The sequence below is a fragment of the Lissotriton vulgaris genome, chromosome 5, assembly GCF_964263255.1.
Source record: "Lissotriton vulgaris chromosome 5, aLisVul1.2, whole genome shotgun sequence".
NCBI lineage: Eukaryota > Metazoa > Chordata > Amphibia > Caudata > Salamandridae > Lissotriton > Lissotriton vulgaris.
Window position 1 is genome coordinate 644501582 of NC_141693.1, and position 18360 is coordinate 644519941.

The window sequence follows — 18360 nt, forward strand, 5'->3', positions numbered from 1 at the left end:
CCACGGCGGCTGTCCTCAACCCTCCTCAGCGCCTAGCTCAGCTGCGCGAGGGGTTCGATTGTCAGGGGGCAGTGGTTAGGCTTAGGGGATTACAATTCTGACACACTCAACAGTTTTAAAAACAAACTTTAAAAATGAGGAGCCAACAGTATTCACACACACAATAATAACAGAGTAGTTTTAAAAATTGCGTATCCCTGCTCTCGGCTTCCGCCTCAAGAGCTCTATCTCATATCAAGCGCTGACCGGAGAGCGCGCGCTTTTATAGCGAGGGTAGCGGGGGGCGTGGCCTAACTCGGTGGGCGTGTCCCTGTGTTTCCACGGCGGCTGTCCTCAACCCTCCTCAGCGCCTAGCTCAGCTGCGCGAGGGGTTCGATTGTCAGGGGGCAGTGGTTAGGCTTAGGGGATTACAATTCTGACACACTCAACAGTTTTAAAAACAAACTTTAAAAATGAGGAGCCAACAGTATTCACACACACAATAATAACAGAGTAGTTTTAAAAATTGCGTATCCCTGCTCTCGGCTTCCGCCTCAAGAGCTCTATCTTTTATCAAGCGCTGACCGGAGAGCGTGCGCTTTTATAGCGAGGGTAGCGGGGGGCGTGGCCTAACTCGGTGGGCGTGTCCCTGTGTTTCCACGGCGGCTGTCCTCAACCCTCCTCAGCGCCTAGCTCAGCTGCGCGAGGGGTTCGATTGTCAGGGGGCAGTGGTTAGGCTTAGGGGATTACAATTCTGACACACTCAACAGTTTTAAAAACAAACTTTAAAAATGAGGAGCCAACAGTATTCACACACACAATAATAACAGAGTAGTTTTAAAAATTGCGTATCCCTGCTCTCGGCTTCCGCCTCAAGAGCTCTATCTTTTATCAAGCGCTGACCGGAGAGCGCGCGCTTTTATAGCGAGGGTAGCGGGGGGCGTGGCCTAACTCGGTGGGCGTGTCCCTGTGTTTCCACGGCGGCTGTCCTCAACCCTCCTCAGCGCCTAGCTCAGCTGCGCGAGGGGTTCGATTGTCAGGGGGCAGTGGTTAGGCTTAGGGGATTACAATTCTGACACACTCAACAGTTTTAAAAACAAACTTTAAAAATGAGGAGCCAACAGTATTCACACACACAATAATAACAGAGTAGTTTTAAAAATTGCGTATCCCTGCTCTCGGCTTCCGCCTCAAGAGCTCTATCTTTTATCTTGTACTTGGGGGCAAATTTATGTTAACTGGCGCATCCCGAGGGATGCGCCAGTTAACATGCGCCACAGTGCCCAACAGCTACGCCACCCATGGTGCGCCGCATTTATGATGCGGCGCACCATGGGGCAAAAACGGCACAGATGCGTCACGCATCTGTGCCGTAAAAGTGACGCATTGCTGGAGTTGCGTCGCAAGCGCGACGCAGCTCCAGCAATGCTCTGTGGGGGCCTATTTTTTCAATGCTGCCTCAAGCCTTACGCCTGCTTCAAGCAGGCGCAGGGTTTTGACGCAGCATTGCCCTGAAAGTGACTGAGTGAAATCTCATAGATTTCACTCAGCCCCTTTCAGGAGGCGTTCCTGTGCAGGAACGCCCCCCCCCCCTGCGCAGGAACGCCTCCTCATGGTGCAGTGCTGTACAACGTGATGCATCTCCTAGATGCGTCACGTTATAAATAGGGCGCAGGGATGCGCCACGTTTCCGCGTCGTTGCGTCACGCAACGGCGGCGTAAACGTGGTGCAAGCCCTTCATAAATCTGCCCCTTGGTCTCCACTCCAGGATGGCTGAGTATATGAAATGCAACTAAAAACCTTGAGGCTAGGCAGGAATTGCAAAAGGCCTGGCATGACCAAAAGGCTGTGCTGACTGTTTACCAGCCAGGACAGAAAGTGTGGGTGTTGGAGCCTGTGCCCCCAGCAGCCCTCCAGGACAATTGGAGTGGCCCCCATACAATGTTGGAACAGAAGGGAGAGGTTACCTATCTGATAGCCCTTGGAGCTCCCAGGAGACTCCAAAGTGTGCTCCATGTCAACAGACTGAAACCATATGATGACAGGGCAGACATGGGCTTGCTCATGGCTACTGATGAGGGACAGGAGGAAGAGAGTGATCCACTCCCTGACCTGCTCTCACAGAACCCTGACGATGGGCCAGTGGACGGTGTAGCCTTGGCAGGCAGTCTCACTGCTCAGCAGCAAACTGATTGTAGACAGGTGCTCAATCAGTTTAAACATATGTTCTCACTGACTCCAAGTCAGACGACCTGGTGCACTCATGAAGTGGACACTGGGGACAGTGTGCCTGTTAAAAATAAGATTTACAGGCAACCTGACCATGTCAGGGACTGTATCAGGACAGAAGTCCAGAAGATGTTGGAATTGGGAGTTATTGAACCCTCAGATAGCCATTGGGCTAGTCCAGTGGTCTTGGTACCTAATCCTCACACCCAGGGTGTTAAGAGAGAGATGAGGTTTTGTGTAGACTACAGGGGTCTCAATGCAAACACTAAGACCAATCCCAAGAGCAGATGATCTTGTAGATACTTTGGCATCAGCCAAGTTTCTGAGCACTATTGATCTTACAGCTGGCTACTGGCATATCAGGTTAGCTGATGATGCAAAGCCAAAGACAGCATTTTCGACCCCTAGTGGGCACTACTAATTTGTGGTGATGCCCTTTGGTTTGAAAAATGCACCTGATACTTTTCAAAGGTTGATAGGTTGATGAACAAAGTCCTAACAGGCCTGGAAGATTATAATGCAGCCTATCGAGATGATATTGCTGTCTTTAGCTCCACCTGGGAGGATCACCTGGCCCACCTGAAAAATGTTTTGGAGGCCCTGCAGAAAGCTGGCCTAACTATCAAGGCTACTAAGTGCCAGAGTCAGGTTGTGTACCTGGGCCACTTTGTGGATGGATGCCAGGTCCAACCATTAAGAGCAAAATCCAGACCATTGTTGTGTTTCTATCTAGGACCCTAATTCGATAGAAGAAGGAAGAGGCAGTGTGGTCTTCCATAGGGGAGCCACTGGAGGACTTTACATCGGTGAAGCTGGCAGTTGAGCCCACGCTTGGCAGCTGTGGGCTCTGAAAGCCTTCAGGATGCTGTGTCCCTCAACCCCCTGCAATGCCTGAGAGGCAAGAGAGCCAAGTAGTCTGGGGCCCGGGTTCACGAGCACCAGATGGCAGCTTTGTTGCGGCAGTGACTAGGTCGAGCGCCCAACCTCCCTGGAAGATACCATCCCCCCCTGACATATGGGGGTGTCCCCACCGATCACCCCACTGAGTGGTGCACTGCATCTCATGAGAGCGCGAGGTCCCTGCTTAACTTTGTGGAACCCCCTCAGAAGGAGGAGGCAGCGAGGAGGCCAAACTGGCAGAGGTGCTGCACTGACCAGCGCAATTGGTGACACAGCCTCAACTGCAGGGCCTGGAGCTAAGGGAGGACTTTACGGGATCAATTTTTGCTGCCTCTGGTGAGCATCCAGAAGTGGAGGGCCACAGCAGAGCCGCTGTGTGGCTCCGCAGGGAAGATAGGCCGAGGGAACCACACGCTTGAACCTGCATGCCGCGCCACCGACTTTCAGGCTCCTAGAAACATGGCTGGAAGTGGTGATAGCTTGAGCAGCTTGAAGAGGAGTCTATCAGGCCCCCAGCACTCTGAATTCTCTTATTCTAAGTAGCATCGCTTCCCAACTGCAGGTAAAATAGAGCTAACCACTGCACGATGGCCACCAACAAATCCAGGAAAGATAGATCGGTAAAGAACCTTCTTCTCAAGGCTGGGGCTGGAGGAGCCAAAGCATCGATGTGCAGAGTGGTCCCTCGGGGGGACAAGGCCAACATGATCCAGAGGGGCCGGTCACGCATAGTGTCCTTGAATATCTCTTTTGAGCCCTTATTAGAGAATTCCATTTCATGAAAAAGGACCTGACCACTGAGATTCGGGAGATGCGCAGAGACATAGATTTGGTGAGAGAGAGAGTCGACAAGCTGGAGACACAAACAGCCATGCGAGACAAGGAGGTGACACAGCTTCAGCAGGATGTACTGCATCTCCAAGACCAGCAATTGGATCTCCATTGTCATGCTGAGGACCATGAGAACTGTTCCCGCCAGAACAACATCAGAATCAGGGGGGTTCCTCAGGGGTCGGAGAGGAAAGACATTGAGGCCTTCTTTGTGGAACTGTTTCATAATAAGTTGGGGGTCCCCCGGAACAATATATCAAACTGGACCGGACACATCGTGTGGGACCCAAGAGACCGGAGACTGCCCCCTCCCGATATATCCTGACATGCGTGCACAACTTCCAGGGTAGAGAACGCATCCTTTGGGAGGCGCGGGGACAACACCCAATAGATTTTCACTCCTGCAGGCCTCTTCTATTTCACGTTCCGGCAACTTCTACTTTGCAGAAATGAAGGTAGTTACAGCCTGTCACGGTGTTCCTGCGCTCCAAAGACATCTCTTACTCCTGGGGTCATCTGCTCTGGCTCATTTTCAAGTAGGAGGGACAGCTTCGCCAAGTCCGCTCTCTTCGAGAGACCTGGTAATTTCTTAGCATTGCCCATGACACGCCTGAGAGGGAAGCCCACGCTCGGCGTCGCAACAATTCAGCAAGATGGCAACGAGTTGAGAAATCTCCATTCCGCCTTCACCCAGACGCGGAGACAATGGCTATGGAACGTGCAGATGTGCTGAACTCTCTGTTAGAAGACTCGAACACCGCACACTGAAGTATTCTGGCTCTGGTAACGACAGCTGCAATTCTAATGGGATCCATTTTGTTTTAACAGGCTTGTTCCTGTGCTGTGTGGGGGTGGGGATGGTGGGGATGGTGGGGGGCTCCTGCTATCCATCTCACGACTCTCCATGGGAAATATTGCCCAGGACATTTGTGGACTTCACACGTTGATGTTTTTAGTTGTATGTTCTTTGGTAGGGGTTTCTGGGTTTCCTCCTCCTTCCTCCAGATATGATGGTTTTATGGTCTTTGCAATCTATACCTAATATTCGCTTTTGCAGGTTTGGGGGCAGTTCTTATTAGCACACTTTGGGGTTTCCTCTTACTTCGACCGACATTAATATCATGTCTCTTAATGTTAAGGGGCTTAATAACCCTACCAAAAGGCGGGCTGTCTGATCCTTCCTTGAAAACTTAGACACTCATATTTGCTTGCTCCAGGAGATGCACCTTCTGCCAACTGACATGCATGGATTAAGATCTAGGGCCTTTCCTTATCAGCTGTTCTCCTCTCGATCCCCCTAAAATGATGGGGGTGGCAATTTTGGTCTCTGCTAGGGTTCCAGGTCAGGTGGGCAGCAAGCAGGGTGGATTCCTGGCACACACCTTCGCCCTGGGCACACACACCCTCACAGTAGCTACTGTATATGTTCCTAATGATGGCCAGGAGGGATTCATTTGAGAAGGGATACATGAGCTAACTGGCCTCCCAGACAGAACTTATGGGGAGATTTTAACTTGACCTTTGATAGTGCTGTGGAAGGAAACATCCTTTACAACGCAACTTTTACCACGCAGTGCCTTTACGACGCAACTTTTACAACGCAAACCATTACAACGCACTGTGCTGGGGGGCGCTCTAGGATAGGGAATAAGTTTAATTTACTATCCAACACCTTCCCTAGTGTCCACGGGGACTGGAGTTGGAATAGTAAATTAAACTATTCACTATCCAGCACCCCAAAGCACTATGAGTTGTAAAGGTTTTCATTGTAAATACCGCGTTGTAAAGGCATGCGTGGTAAAAGTTAGCGTTGTAACGTCATACATCCTGTTGTGAACGATCAGGACAGCAATGGAGGCAGACTGGGGCCCTTTCTATGGATGAGAGACGTATACTGGCAGAGGCCGGATTCACGGACGTCTGGCAACTGCGGCATCCAGGGTCCAGGGAATAGAGCTCACCTGACCCAAATACCTGAGACTTCTGAGACTTGCAGACCTCCCTAGCAACCAGCCCTGAACACTCTGGCTACCTAATGCATTCACCTATAAGGGTCTATTCCAGTTCAATCTTGACATCCTCAGCTCATAAAGGTATACCTATTGCATGGGAGGAGGAAGTTCAGGAGGAAGGGGGGAGTTCCTTTTTTGTAATTTTTGTCATATAATTTGCCAAAGTAATAATTCCATTGCCGGATTGCATTCCGATGAACACAGAGCATGCTGGCTTGTTCGTTGAATCCTATGTTTCAAAAATCAATAAAGAAATGTAAACAAAAAAAATATTAATCCAAATCACTGTAAATATAAATATTCTTAGATAAATAATAGTGTACGGTTAATACAGAATGATTCATGTTTAGAATAGTATCTGGAAAAAGTGGAGCATAACTTGAAAGTGAAAGTATGCTGGATATTTAGGTAATTTGAATACTCTTTGGGAGATATTCTAAAGAACATGCGATAATCATTGCCAAAATAGGTTAACGCAAATTTTCATTTTGCTGTCTATCGTGGAAAAATAACTCTGTTAACCTCTTCCATGCTCATGATGGCTCCCGGACATCATGAGTCACGGTGGGCGTGTACTGATGATGGCCGGGAGCTGTCATGACCACGCCCGCGATTGGAATCTTCAACACTGCGGCGGAATTCACGCTGCAGCGATGAGGTTGACATTGTATTCACAACACGGCGGTAACATCCGATAGTCGCCCGATATCACGTCAAATGTCCGCAATAAAACTACAGTGACGGGGATAAAAATCCAAAGTCGATCGTGAAAAAATTGGTGAAGAGCCCAACTGTGATAATAAAACAGTGACAAGCTGACCAGGTCTTCAATTCACACCTGTCAGGCAGGAAAAAATCAATATAAAAGCAGAAAGAAAATCACAAACAGAACCCAAACATCTGCAGAGCACAATGGAGGTAGCCGGAGCAAGTACAGAGTGTAGGAGAGTAGGGTCTGCTTACTATGGTTACCCCCACTTTTTGCTGGTGTTTCACTGTTTTTCGACTTTAGTCTGGCTGGGGCCCTGCTATCCAGGACCCCAGCCTAGTTGCTTCCTCTCTAAATTGATTCCATGTACTTTAGGTACACTCCAGTTTGGTTACTGGGGTACCATTGTGAGTCCCTAGTATACGGTACACCAGGTACTAAGGGCATAGGTACCCCAGAGGACTACTAGGGGCTGCAGCATGTATTATGCCACCCGTGGGAAGCCTTCCAAAATTACACCACAGTCCTGCTACTGCAGCCTGGGTAAGGTGGTGCAGGCACCCCTTCCTAAGAAATTTGTTACCTATATCTACCTTAAATCACTGCACATAGAAACCTATCAGTCACCCCTATGGCAAGCCTTAACAATCCTGAAGGCAGGGTGCTTAGTTTGAGAGGGTGCCTATTCATGAGCAGAGCCCCTCTGCAGCCTTCGGAACCTATTTTCCGGGGCTGCTCAGTGATGCAGCCAGACCATATACTTTTAAGTGCATTATAACCTTGGAATGGCTGCATGGAAACATGTCATGTTTGGTGTCAAACACTTTGGAATGCTAACCCCCGCCAGTCCTGGTGGCAGGGGTAGAATTCCATCCTTCTAGAGGGAGAGACTTGAACACACTCGTCTAACCGGTTATAGTTTACTAGAGCCTTGGCATCACAAAATGGATGCTGCAGTACACAGACACGAGTTTGGCCTCCTGCTGCTGACCAAAACCCCAGCAGGGGAGGCCTGGACAATAGGTTTCGTGTCACAGTGAGGTGTAACCACCTCCCAGACAGGCTTCAGTGTATTGGGGCTTGGTGGGTGCACTCTGACAGTGCTTTGAAGTCTGCGCTGGGGGCACATTTGGTGTCCCTGTGAATAGTCCAGTTCAAACCGGTTGCAGGGGTGACCAGTCCCTGCTCAGGCATGAAACTGGACAAAGGAAATGGGTGTATCTACCCCTCTTTCCAGACCCTTCCATGGGTAGGTCCCCAGAGTATTTGCAACCCCTTTTTTTAGTATCAGTAAGGAACCCCTGGCAACAGGACTTTAGATTACACCTGGACGAAACTCTAAAACTGAATCCTGAAACGTAGATGCTCTACTAAAGGCTAGAGGACGGATGAATCTCCTTTGGGGTCAAGCAGTGACTCCCCTGCATGGCAGGCACCAAAGAAGCATCTTGCTGGTCTGCATTTCCGAAGCTCTTGCCGGACTACAAAGTATTTGCATCGCAGGAAGAGGATTTCCAGATTTCTCAGAGGCCGACCCGGGTCCCCAGCAAAGCTGACCTTGTGAGTTACTTTGAATCGGAACACTTGGACACTGTACACATTTGCTAGTGCATTAACTACTCGACATCTCCTAAAGTTGTGCTTCGGGTTACTTGTAGCCCAAGCTCCGAGCACCATCTGCACCGAAGATTGTGGGCCTACACTCGAAGAGTGTTCCGTGAGCCTGCTTCTTACATTTCTGCTTGAGGCTCCTTTGCGGTCCCTGGTCTATCGACTGGTGGGTCCCAGTGAAAGTAACTCTAAGATGTGCCCTGACTCCCCACCAAGTGGTGAGTCCCTCAGACCTTGATGGTTTGAACCAAAGCATTTCTTTGATTCCCGCGTGGGTTGCTGGTGCCAAGGCTTGTTGGGTCCAATCCGGGCACCAACAATGCAGCACTCGACATCCTTCATGGGACAGCTCAAATCCAACTCCTGGTCATCATCATCAACGCCTCCTGGCCCAGTGGCTGAAGAGTCAAGCTTCACCTCTTTCACCTGAAATCACCCAACATCTGTGGGCATTCGACTATTGTGCCCCTGGTCACAGGTTAGTGACCCAGACTTCGTCCCCTCTGCTTTCAGGTTCTTCTCATCTTTTATCCAGGCTTGGCTCATACTGGACACTTTCTACTTCTTCGGCAGCAGCACCTTGAAGCAGATCGCCATTAAAAACGATGACGATTCCCAACACCAAAAGACACCTATGCACCCGGCTTTTCTGGGTGAGGTAACTCGAGTACTCCGGTACTCCCATGGGAATTGGCCCTAGAACCCCTTATGTCTAAAGGGGTTTGCACAAAGTCCTCTCCTAAGTGTTCTTTATCTTTAAATTTCCAACTGCGACTTTCCCCATAGAAGTTAATAGTGATACGCAGCTGTGTGTAGACACTGCACGCGTCCCCCGTTGGTCCCCTGTGTCACTACTTTGGGTGGTTTCTTGTGGCCCCAGCACTTCTACAGGCTCTAGGCCTTGTGTCTAGTCAAGTATTGGTTCTTATCTACTTGCTTAATATATGGTTTGTTATGCCCCTAGGGCTCAACATATATTTATTTATTTATTTATTTATTTATTTATTTATTTATTTATTAACATTTATTAAGCGCGGCGAATACCCGTGGGCGTCTCGGCGCTGGCTTAAGGGGTGGATCAGTATTTAAGAAGACCTAACAAAAAATAGAACTATTGGTCAAATAACCAAGTCTTAAGTTGTTTGCGAAGAAAACAGGGAAGGGCTGGTCCTAATGTGTGGAGGAAGGGTGTTCCAGAGTTTGAGGGCGGCAACCAGAAAGCGCCTGTCACCCCAAGTGACTGTTCTTGTACGAGGCACTACTAGGTGATTGTGATGAGAGGAGCGAAGGGAACGGGTTGGGATATAGTGATGAAGATTATGTTTATGGAAATGGGGGCCTTGGTTATTGAGTGCCTTGTAAAGAATGCACAATGATTTAAATTTGATACGACTGCGTATCGGAAGCCAGTGAAGTTCCCTGATGGTGTTGGAGACCGATGCAAACTTGGGAAGTCCCGCCAGCATCCGGGCGGCAGCATTTTGAATTGACTGCATCTTGTTAGTCACCCGGGATTGTGCGTTTAGGAATAGAGCATTACAATAGTCTAGTGCGGACAGGACTAGTGAGCTGACCAGAGTTCTCCCGGCAGTGTCCGGTAGGTAAGGTAATATTTTCCTGATCATTCTGAGTTTCATGTGAGCATTTGCAGAAGTCTTGTTGGCATGTGCCATAAAATTTAGACATGCAACAAAAGTGATGCCCAGATTTCCAACTTTAAGAGCTGGGCTGGGAGGAGTTCCAAACGATGTTGGCCACCATACTGGGGACCAGCTCGGAGAAAGGTGACCGAAAATGACCACTTCAGTTTTATCTGAATTAAGTTTGAGAAAATTCGTGGCCATCCAATCACCTATGGCCACCATTCCTCTGGTGAATAACTTGGCCACTTCTTCCCCATCTCCTTTGATGGCCAGTACCAATTGGGTGTCGTCGGCATAGGAGGTCAGGCTCATCCCAAATGCTTTGATGACACTAGCAAGGTCCGACACGTAGATGTTAAAGAGTGTCGGACTTAGGGACGAGCCTTGGGGGACCCCACACGGCAAGGACACCTTAGAAGATTGGTATGGTCCAAGGGATACCGCCTGAGTTCTGTTGGCCAAAAATGATACAAGTAGGTCCAGCGCTGTTTCCTGGACCCTTAGTCATTCGACACAGTCGGCCAAGATCTTGTGGTCGACCGTGTCGAAGGCCGCAGAAAGATCCAGCAGAACCAAGACTGCTGTCCCCCCCTGATCTCGTATGGCTCGGATATCGTCTGCCGCTTTTAGGAGGGCGGTTTCCGTGCCATGGCATTTACGAAAACCAAACTGAGTGTTGTCGAGCAGCTGATGCCGCTCAACAAACTCCGACAAATGTTGGTTCATACCTTTTTCTATAACCTTGGCCAGGAAGGGGAGACTAGCTATCGGCCGATAGTTTTTTAGTTAATCTTTGTTAAGATTGAATTTTTTTAGTAGGGGTTTAACCAACGTGTGTTTCAATGAGGCCGGGAAAATGCCCGATCTGAACACAGCGTTACAGACCAGTGTAATGACCGGAATCAGCGTGTCCATAACTGGTGTGAGCACTTTGAGCGGGCAGGGATCCAGTGCTGACCCTGTTTTAATCCTTGAAATGAGGCTCTTCGTCTGATCCATAGTAAGGTCAGCAAAGCGTGTAAGTATATTGTCACGCGGTGTAATAGGAAGGGGATGAGGAGCAGTATTGGTATTTAGGGAGAAAACCTGATAGATGTCATTGACTTTCTTGAAGAAAAAATCGTATAGGGCATCGCAAAGATGTTGTGAAGGAGGGGGTGTGAGATCCTGCGTACCACCGGACAAACGCTTAGTTATATCAAATAACTCCTTGCATGAGTTTTTTGCCTTGTCTATTTGTTCGGCATTGTAAGCTTTTTTTGCCTCCGCAATCATATGTTTGTACCGAGTGAGTGACTCTTTATATAATATTTTACTCTCGGGGTCATAGTGCTTTCGCCAGTATCTTTCTCTTTGTTTATTAGTTTGTTTCTGCTTTTTAAGTTCATCAGAGAACCAGGGAGCGCTAGGGGAAGCTCGATTCTGGGAAACAGATTTTAATGGCACTAGCTCCTGAGTGGCCTGACTGAGCCAGTTATGTGCTAATTTACTGTATGCTATTGATTTTTCTGTATGTACTTTTGCCTCTAGCCTCATAAAGAGACTAGTGGGATGTGTTTAGAATAAATACATATATTTTGTATATATATTGGTGTGGTTCTCCTTTCATTTGGTCATTCACAAGATGATAGACTGCTTTACATTCCTCAAAGACTCAGCCTGAAGTCTGTTCTCCACAGCTACCACTAGAATAGCTTTCAATAAAGGCTGTCTTTCACCTACCATCAATAAGGGTCATTTGGACTGGTGAAAGGTGCCCGCTAGAATAGTAGACAGCATATGCTAGGCCAACTTCTCACATTGGTGTGCAGAATGTGGGCTTCCTACTTGCCATTGTTTTACTAGATAATCTCAAGTGATTGACTAACTGAAAACCACCAAAGGTACCAGAGGTACATATAATTGAAGCTTAAAATACAGTAAGTTCTACTGTACTTAGAGTTGTGTCAAGCGCTTAGCACACTCTTTCTACAACTCAAGAGAGTTTAGTATGCCCCACTAGAGTAGGTAGGTGCATACTAACCCTGGGCGAAGCACTACGCTACGCTTGCGGTGTTTGCGACGTTTGCACAACTTCGCACTACGCGAGCTGCACTTAGCACAGTGCGAACATGCGTAGCGCAGCGTAGCATAGTGCAGCAGTCATTTTTTGCTTGTTCGCGGTCCTCCACGTCATGTTTGTCACAGCAAGCAAGCAAAAGGACATCCCGGCGAGATTCTCAACGCGGGGAGGTCAGGTTTCTCATTGTGAGTGGTTGCGCATGCTCGCGCCCGCTCTCAATGAGAAACTACCAGTTTGCATTGAGAAAGCTGCCGCTTGAGTAATAATCTACTCAAGCAGCAGAAAACTACAGCTCTCACTGTGTAAGATGTCGTTTTCAATGATTGCACAGTGCCGGATGCTTGTCCGCACTGTGCAATCATTGAAAACCCATCTTGCACAGTGTGAACATGCTACTACGCAGCTCGCGTAGTGCTACGTGAAGTTCGCGTAGTGCGAAGTGCACTTCGCGTAGCTTCGTATAGCGCTACTTTGCGAACTACGCCCACCCCTGTACACCACACCAAACTAGTAATGTCTTCAAGGCCAGGAACCAGTGGGTCCCTGCCAGATGTCAGGATGTTACAGGCATCCAAGTATGACACATTCCCATTCCTAGAACTGAGAGCATTGTGTACTATGAGGAAATTGAAGACAGGCAAAATTGCCAACACCCAACGCCTCAAGGAGGTACTACAGCTACATGATCTTAGAAAGGCTTCAGAGCCTGAAGGGTTAGGCAGTGGGGATGGGGCAGCAGATGAGGAAAGCCCGGGGTCGAAGAGGACCAGGACCAGGAAGGTGACAATGACCTTGACCTGAGCAATGCAGCTCCTCTTGGCAATGAGGATGAAGGCCAGGAACATCCTCTCTTTGTCATCCCAGGAAGAGTTGGAGGTGTACCTAGAAGGCCCAGATCTCCTTCTTAGGAATCTGACCATTCTGGTGTATCTGTAGGGACCTCTTTCTCTTCTCATATAAGGGACTCTTCCCAGGAGAAGAGAGAAAGGCAGGTGAGGCTTGAGGAACACCAGCTGAGATTTAGAAGACAGCAGGTAGCCTTAGAAAGGGAGTCCCTAGAGCTTGAAAGAGCTAGAAAAAAGATGGGACTAGAGACCCATGGTGGCAGCAACTTCCCTAGTGGTAAACAAATATCTCATGACGGTAGGAATTTACACAAAATTGTCCCTCCCTACCAGAGTAGAGATGACATCCACAAGTGGATCACTGAACTGGAAAAGGCCTGTAAACTTCAGAAGGTCCCCCAGGAGCAGTGGGCAGCCATCTTGTGGCTCTCCTTTGCAGACAAATGTAGAGACAAGCTCCTCACTGTTAGAGAAGAGGATGCTGATGGTTATACAGTCCTGAAGAGTGCTCTGATTGAAGGGTTTGGCCTAACCACTGGATAAAGTTCAGAGATACCCAAAAGGCTCAGACTCAGGACTGAGTTGACTTTGTTGATGTGCTACTAAGGCTTTGGAGGGCTGGTTACTTGGAAGTAAGGTGTGTAATTAAACAAGATTGTAGAACTTAACTATGAGGTAGCAGCTCCTTAATAATTTTCAAAATCAGCTGTTGCATCAGCACCAGGTAGACTCTGATCTGACCTCTCCCCAAGAATTGGGAAAGAAGGCAGACAAATGGGTCAGAACCAGGGTGAAGCAGAAAGTTCAGAACAAAGGTAGTGACCAGAAGAAGCAAGATTCTATAAGCTCTGATGAGGGTGGGGAAAAGGGTAAAGACCAGGGCCAGATGAAGGTAAATCAGAAATACCGATTTCTTAATAGCGAATATTGCCAATTCGCTTTTTGGAAATCGGTATTTCCTATGTAGGGAAAGATTCAGTAAAAAATACAAAATCCTTAATATTCGTTATTATCAAATTGGTAATTGAGATTCGGTAATAAGCAATACCTACCCATTCATTTCTATGGGCTTTGAGGCCCATATGAATAAATGTGAAGACATTCAGTATTACCGATTCAGTATTACCGAATCGGTAATACAGGGAGGTATTTCAAGGGTGCTAGGGTGTCCAAAGGACACCCTGTTGCACCCCAGAAATTTGCATGTGTGCAACTGTGGTGCACATACATGTCCTAAGGGCATGGATGTGTGCCACATGGCACTTTACAAAAATGGAAAAACGTTTTTTTTAAGGGAAATCAGTAATTACCACCAACTTGAATTTGGTGGTAATTACCGATTTCTTAAAGCTAAAAAGCACTCTGTAATGTGCTTTCTACATTGCATTTAAGGATCGGTATTACCGATTCCTTAAATGCAAGAGCAATAAGGAATCGGTATTAAGGAATCAGTATTTACCTATTCCTTATTTACCGAGTCCTTACCTACATTAGGAATGGCTAAATACCGGTTGGTAATACTGAAATTTACCGAATGTTGGCGTTACCGACCGGTATTTAGCCACCTACACCTGGCCTCAGAAGTATTCTCAAGGTCCCCACAAATCTGCATCTGGTGGGAAATCCCAATCATTCAAGAAGACAGGCCAAAGGAAACAATGGTGTAAAATCTGTAAACAGAACAGCCATTGGACTAGTGATTGTAATAAGACCAAAGACTCAACTCCAGCCACCATTGCCCCTAAGGCAACTGTTCCCCGTAGTTCTGCTTCAGGTGGTGGTAATCAGAATAAGGGTGTAGGAGAGTTAACCCTGGGTTCCGAGATGGACTTTGGCTTAGTCAGAGTTCCAAATCAGGCTGTACTGATCTGTGATGGAGGCATGGATATGTCCTCCTTTTATGAGCCCCAGTAATTTGGGCAAATCCAGACAGCATCCTTTAATTAGTGGAAAAGAGGCTTTTGCATTCAGGGACAAAGGAGCAAGCGTCCCAACGGTGACACAAGACCTAGGGGCTCCTGAGCAGATCATACTTGCTGAAATGTACCAAGTGCCAATGCTAGCAATGTCAGGATCAACCATGCCCTAGCAGTTGTTAATTTATCCTGGGGAGGTGGTAATGGCCTTAAGAAGGTTGTGCTAAGTGCAGATCTCCCTCTTGAATGCTTGTTTGGCAATGATTTGGAGACTTCAGCCTGGTCTGAAGTGAGGTTCAGGACCCATGCAGAAATGTTAGGTATCCCTGCACATGTGTTTGATGTGACTAGGTCACAGGCCAAAATGTCAAAAACTGAACAGGCCCTGGATTCTGGAAGAATGGCCCAGGTGCCTTCCAAGAAAAGAAGCAGTAGGGTTAAGGCAGTGCCTTCCCCCCATGACTCAGAATACAGATCAAACTCTTGAGGGAGATGTTTGTAGTCCTAAAAAAGGAACTATCCCAGAGGAGCTTGAGCCTGATCAGGTTGACTTCTTGGGGACAGGGGGCCCGTGCAGGGCAGATCTGAGCCAGGAGCAGTTGAGCTGCCTTTCTCTTGAACCCCTTAGACAGCAGGCTGCTCCTGAGGCTGCTGGAAACGCTAGTAAAACCCATAAGATATATTGGGATGATGGACTCCTGTATTCAGAGAGTAGAGACCCCAAGCCTGATGCAGCCAGGAGGTTGGTTATACCTCTGAAGTTCAGGGGCTTCCTATTGACACTAGCCCATGATATTCCCTTAGCAGGTCTCCTGGGTCAAAAAAGGACTTGGGACAGGATTGTCTCTCATTTTCATTGGCCCCACATGTCTGAAGACACTAGGGAGTTTTTTCGCTCCTGTGTCACCTGTCAAGCCAGTGGTACGCAGGTGGTACAACAAAGGCCCCCCTGATACCCCTACCTGTGGTGGGTATTCCCTTTAAAAGGGTGAGGATTGCTATAGTTGGCCCCATAGATCCTCAGACAGCCTCTGGGCACAGATTTATCCTGATGGTGGTGGACCATGCCACTAGGTACTCAGAAGCCATTCCCCTTAGGACCACCACAGCACCTGTGGTAGCAAGGACCCTCTTGGGAGGGTTCTCAATGGGTTGTTTCCCTATGGAGGTAGTTTCAGACAGGGGTGCAAACTTCATGTCTAGTTACTTGACTGTAATGTGGAAGGAGTATGGAGTGAATTAAAAATTCACCACACCCTATCACCCACAAAGCAATGGTTTAGTTGAAAGTTTCAACAAAACATTAAAGGGCATGACCAAGGGTCTCCTAGAAATGCTTCCGCGTAGATGGGACATCCTTCCGCCCTGCATTTTGTTTGTATACAGGGAGGTTCCTCAAAAGGGGGTTGGTTACAGCCCTATTGAAATTCTGTTTGGGCATCCTGTAAGAGGTCCATTGTGTCTGTTGAAGGAGGGATGGGAGTTACCTCTCAAACCCCAAAAACAGGACATAGTAGACTATGTACTTGGGGGCAGATTTATGTTAACTGGCGCATCCCGAGGGATGCGCCAGTTAACATGCGCCGCAGTGCGCCACAACTACGCTACCCATGGTGCGCCGCATTTATGATGCGGCGCACCATGGGGCAAAAACGGCACAGATGCGTCACGCATCTGTGCCGTAAAAGTGATGCATTGCTGGAGTTGCGTCGCAAGCGCGACGCAGCTCCAGCAATGCTCTGTGGGGGCCTATTCTTTCAATGCTGCCTCAAGCCTTACGCCTGCTTCAAGCAGGCGCAGGGTTTTGACGCAGCATTGCCCTGAAAGTGACTGAGTGAAATCTCATAGATTTCACTCAGCCACTTTCAGGAGGCGTTCCTGTGCAGGAACGCCCCCCCCCCCTGCGCAGGAACGCCTCCTCATGGCGCAGTGCTGTACAACGTGACGCATCTCCTAGATGCGTCACGTTATAAATAGGGCGCAGGGATGCGCCACGTTTCCGCGCCGTTGCGTCACGCAACGGCGGCGTAAACGTGGTGCAAGCCCTTCATAAATCTGCCCCTTGGTCTCCACTCCAGGATGGCTGAGTATATGAAATGCAACTAAAAACCTTGAGGCTAGGCAGGAATTGCAAAAGGCCTGGCATGACCAAAAGGCTGTGCTGACTGTTTACCAGCCAGGACAGAAAGTGTGGGTGTTGGAGCCTGTGCCCCCAGCAGCCCTCCAGGACAAGTGGAGTGGCCCCCATACAATTTTGGAACAGAAGGGAGAGGTTACCTATCTGATAGCCCTTGGAGCTTCCAGGAGACTCCAAAGTGTGCTCCATGTCAACAGACTGAAACCATATGATGACAGGGCAGACATGGGCTTGCTCATGGCTACTGATGAGGGACAGGAGGAAGAGAGTGATCCACTCCCGGACCTGCTCTCACAGAACCCTGACGATGGGCCAGTGGACGGTGTAGCCTTGGCAGGCAGTCTCACTGCTCAGCAGCAAACTGATTGTAGACAGGTGCTCAATCAGTTTAAACATATGTTCTCACTGACTCCAAGTCAGACGACCTGGTGCACTCATGAAGTGGACACTGGGGACAGTGTGCCTGTTAAAAATAAGATTTACAGGCAATCTGACCATGTCAGGGACTGTATCAGGACAGAAGTCCAGAAGATGTTGGAATTGGGAGTTATTGAACCCTCAGATAACCATTGGGCTAGTCCAGTGGTCTTGGTACCTAATCCTCACACCCAGGGTGGTAAGAGAGAGATGAGGTTTTGTGTAGACTACAGGGGTCTCAATGCAAACACTAAGACCAATCCCAAGAGCAGATGATCTTGTAGATACTTTGGCATCAGCAAAGTTTCTGAGCACTATTGATCTTACAGCTGGCTACTGGCATATCAGGTTAGCTGATGATGCAAAGCCAAAGACAGCATTTTCGACCCCTAGTGGGCACTACTAATTTGTGGTGATGCCCTTTGGTTTGAAAAATGCACCTGATACTTTTCAAAGGTTGATAGGTTGATGAACAAAGTCCTAACAGGCCTGGAAGACTATAATGCAGCCTATCGAGATGATATTGCTGTCTTTAGCTCCACCTGGGAGGATCACCTGGCCCACCTGAAAAATGTTTTGGAGGCCCTGCAGAAAGCTGGCCTAACTATCAAGGCTACTAAGTGCCAGAGTCAGGTTGTGTACCTGGGCCACTTTGTGGATGGATGCCAGGTCCAACCATTAAGAGCAAAATCCAGACCATTGTCGTGTTTTTATCTAGCACCCTAATTCGATATTCCCGATTCATGCCCTTATGTGGTTTTAATAAATAGTACCCTTAAAAAGGCATAAGAATCAGATCCATATTTAGAAATAGCCCATGCAGTCCAAAGCACGGCAAGGCTAGTCCCATAGACTCCTAGAAAGCACAACACAATCTTTAAACAAACCAAGCCTCCAGTAGCCTGGGAATCCCCCTCCTGCTTTTGTTTTGATTTGAACAAGAACTCCTAGAGTCCAGCAAGAACCGTTAGTTCTTAATGACGTCTTATGTCCAACCTTACGTCAAACCCGACACCTTTCAGGTATAAGTATACCAGCGACCTTCTACTTGTCCGAGAGCCCAGCTGT